Raw genomic sequence first — 4,259 nt, 5'->3', positions numbered from 1 at the left:
TTTTTGAAAAGGCAGTGAGCAAGGCAATCGAGCGGCGTCCTCCAAGGAAGTTTCCGAGCGGAAGCAGTTGGCGGACGGCAACTGCGGCAGAGATAGAGATGCCTCACCAACAACTAAGATGGTGCTTCGGCAAATGCACGTGATTGTGTGCAATTTATTTCGACGGCGTGAGATGCTTGACGGCTTGAGAAGCTTCCTCTTAAGAGGAAGCTTTAGTTTTGGATGGGGTATATGAAATATACATCGTACTTGGGTTGAAAGGCCAAAAAAGCTGCAGAGGCGCCTTGACCATCGCTGCGCAGAGACGCATCTGTGCCCACCTTAATATAATCTGGAAATCTTCCTAACGTGTGAGACTGAGTCAATTGAAATATTGCCGAAACAGATATATCAAACTTTTCGTGTATGTCATAGATTGCGATGTAAATGGGCGATACGTGTTTCGTGATATCTTTGGGAGACGGAGGCGCAGAGGAAGTAGCATGTTCAGAAATGTCTTGAATGTTTGGAAATAATGCCTCGATTTTCACATGCCAGAAAACGGGCGGTGAATCAGACGATCAAGGAGCGATTGAGCATTGGAGGCGCGGTGCCTACGCTCAATATTATATAGAGCTCTCTGGTCAGCTCAACAGGTGCGCTTCAGTGAGTAATGCGACAGCTGGCTTCTTTACTGACACAAATTTGTTTTTAAATTTAACTTTATTTTTCAGCACACAGCAATAAAAACAGCACTGCGGAGGCCCAGAACATGCTCATGTTGTCAAAAGTTTAAAGAAAATTTAAATGCCAATCATGGCCACTTACAACTGGGCGAGCATCACACGCTAAGCACCATGTTTTCTGCTGCGTATCATCGAGAACTAAGTGTATTCACCTGTACAGGATTTATTGTTTGTGGTGGGTATAAGATGGTCGGTGCTAAGTTTAAGCGAATCCTATTCGCGTCCGCCATAAAATGCGGGGTCTTAGCACTCTCTACAAGGCCAATATTTCAATGCATCAGTCTAATAACTCCGGCAGGAACCATTAGGCGACTGGTCCCAGTCTTGTCGTAAGCTCAATTTTTCTTCCTAGATGACTGAAATCGGCTTATCTTGGCGCTTTCGCTTTAGAAAATGAAGAGAGAGGAGTGGAAACATGCGCAAAGGAAACTAGTAGATACGAGCGGGGGAAAGAATTTTTGAGCGCCGTCATTTTTCAAGTCAGGTCCTATTGGTTTCCTTGTCCACCGGCTTGTGTCGATTCACTGGAGTATAATATTGATTGAAATGGGCTCCGCTCTTTAAAGGCAGCCATCTCTCCTGCGAATGTGCTTGCAATGCGAACTGCATGCGTGCTTTGAGGGTATATTTTAGAAGGGACTTTCTTTTTCGCCAAGTGCACTATGCATACTGCCAATGTTATGAGCGAAGCAAAACCTAATGCTGAAGCCGAGACAAAAGCGCGTAGAGAATAAGCCACAGCAGTTTGTAAAATTATCCTCTCATTTATGCATAGGACATCGCTTAAAACAAGTGCGTCGTTCAGCCAAAGTCAGTGGAATTCAGAAATGAAGAAGCCACCCACCAAGCTGAAGAGCAACCGTGCTTTTATGATCAGATTAATGTTTTCACTCACTTGATACAAGTTATAGAGATGCATTGGTCACTTTTGCCCCACAGAGTTTTCGTTTGAATGAGGCATTACTTTGTAGATTTATTCCCCATCAAAATAAAGCTCCATATGATCAGTCATATCTAATTCAAAAGTAGGAAACAGTGCAAAAACAAGCCGACTGTTCGTAAATTTACGATACAAAGATACGAAAGTTGTATACTGCTCATGGTGTCATGACGACACAGGAACGAAAGAATGATCATTCCCACCTTTTTTTCTTATTGGTCTTCTGTCTGCTGTTACGCCGTTGCACCACCATGAAAATCTAAGTATTGGCACTCAGCATTGCTGGCATAAGTATAAGGAATGCACTTTTTACAGCGCAGCTGTATGTGGCTAGGTTATGGAAAAAATTGCGCGCGTCTATCGAGCTGTGTACATCGAGAATTTTTCCCCATACGTGGGTCGATCCCAGAGATAGTGCAATACCGGGCCGACTCGCGCCGTAGGTGAAGCCGGGTTCAGGTACTCCGCTAACTTGCAAAAATAAGTTCTTAGGTGTAAATAAAACCCGTACCAGGTGTTAAGCTCATCCGAACAGATACTACGCTTTGACCCGCGTCGGTAATTTCTACGTACGTACCGCCCCTCTTTGTCGCGTCCCAAACGCTTGTGTAGCTTCTTCCCCCTGGCTTCCACTCTCTAATGGTGGTGGGCCCGCAAGCTTGCTGCCCGCCAGGATCACGAGGCAGAGAAATGCGAACTGTCCATGTGGCCGCGATTCCGCAAATTTGGAACGTTTCACCGGAGCAACGGCCAGCTTTAAGCAGGAGTTTGTGGGGAACCGATTTTGGTTTGCCTGGGTTGTGTGTGACCGCTTGTGGTTTTCGAATGACCTCACAACCATTACTGCACTGCGGGACGTCGAGAACCGCATGATTGCTTAGGCTTTGGTGAATCAGTGTGTTCGCTCGAAGTGGGGTGAGGCGTGTGTCTGTTCTGCGTGCCGGGATTCATAGTAAGAGGTGTCGCGCCGCGTTTTGCAACATTACATGAGTATTTATGTCCCTCGGTGCCTCATCATCTTCCGAGGATCAACATCGTGGATAAGCGACCAGTCGCGCCTCGCCTTCCATTTATGTGCATATGGCGTTTGACGCACGGCAACGTGTGGTTCATCATTAAGGGGCCTGCATACACAGCTTCGCACATTATCCACCTTGACAGAAAGGAATGGCACTGAATCTTTTTTCTTTGTTTACTTCGGACACATAAAAAAAAAAGCCTGCAAATATTTTTCTAATTACTCCACTATAGGTCAATTATCACAGACATAATTTACATGACAAACGAAAGCAATCAATCCACTAAAAAAACCAATCACCTTAATTACATGCTCAGTTACAACCTTTATGGCCCATGTTTATATTAGAAAGCTGCAGAAAGTCGTCATGAGTGTGGTTACGTGTATCTGACTTTCAAAATATCCATGAAGAACGAAATAAATGGCGTGAAAGTATTCATGCATTTTATCGGATCCATCTCCCTTCTGTCCTAAAGGTGGGGGGGGGGGGGGGTAAAATTAAGGTACCATCACGCTTGCCTCTTCCTACGTGCTTATTCCGATTGGCGCTTTGGGCCATTACCGAATGTACGCGTGGTCACTGCAGCAGCTGGGCCGAGACAGACCGCCCTATCGCCTTATATGGCAAATATTTTGAGCCACAATACTACGTCCCAAATGGTTGCACATTGAGTCGCGCTTCGTAGCAATGCATCCGGAATCAGGCAAATGGAACTAATGATTTGACGCTGGTTTTTTCGGCCTACATTGCCATCTTGTTATGTAGATGCACGGAAATGGCCTCTTATGACGTATTTCCATAAACTTTCTAATATAAACAAGTATTTTGCAGTTTGTAGCTAGAAAGCTTATTACTTTAATAATAAATTAATTGTTTTGTTTCCTTGTCGTCAAATAAGGTCCGCCTTGGGCCCTTGGCAGATCTGTGGTGACGTGCTCTGAGTACATTTCACAGGCTTTAAAAAAGTGTTAAGTGTAAGAATGCACGGCATTTCTACTATATAACTTTTTCCTGGGCGAGTTGGTGTTTGCTGAACGACATGATATTGTAGTGCAAAAGACCGGAAGGTGAGCAGGATCCCCGAAGAAAGTGAGCAGGAAAGTGAGCAGGGAGGTCAGCAGGGAGGTGAGCAGGGAAGTGATCAGAATCCCCGAAGAAAGGCTCAGGTGCTACCTTATTTCCACAAGGTGAGCCACAACCACAAAAAGGTGGTGAACAGGTATGAAGTACCTTGCGTTGGCAGGCTAGTTGGTGCACCTTGTGGGCTAGCACCTGGTCCTGTCGTCTTTCTTGCGTCCGTTGTTTTGCGCTAAACAAAGTAATTATGAGGTACCTGTTGTGTCCCGAACAAACTGGTTCACCTGTGCCCCCGAATCATGGGATGTGCTGTGCAAGCGTGCAAAATTAAGCACGCAGAACGCTGCGCGGAAAAGCGTTTGTCTGCTGTGGTTTACCAGATACCGCTAAGTTGCGGGAAGACCTAAGTCGGGTAGACCGGTCGTTGTGTAAACGACCGAGTGAGAGAACAGACAAACAATTAAAAAAATAATATGAGCTCCCTTCTCCCTGTGCATT

The 4,259-nt window shown here is 45.4% G+C and overlaps 1 pseudogene; it reads right to left on the bottom strand.

Moving 5' to 3' along the window:
• Window positions 1-2,054: 2,054 nt before the first annotated feature.
• LOC142583790 (U2 spliceosomal RNA) lies at window positions 2,055-2,228 on the bottom strand (annotated as a pseudogene).
• Between the last annotated feature and the right edge of the window lie 2,031 nt (window positions 2,229-4,259).

The sequence above is a fragment of the Dermacentor variabilis genome, chromosome 5, assembly GCF_050947875.1.
Source record: "Dermacentor variabilis isolate Ectoservices chromosome 5, ASM5094787v1, whole genome shotgun sequence".
NCBI classification, from domain to species: Eukaryota; Metazoa; Arthropoda; class Arachnida; order Ixodida; family Ixodidae; genus Dermacentor; species Dermacentor variabilis.
The sequence above is the reverse complement of the archived record's forward strand: the minus strand, read 5'-3'. Positions and strand labels throughout refer to the sequence as shown.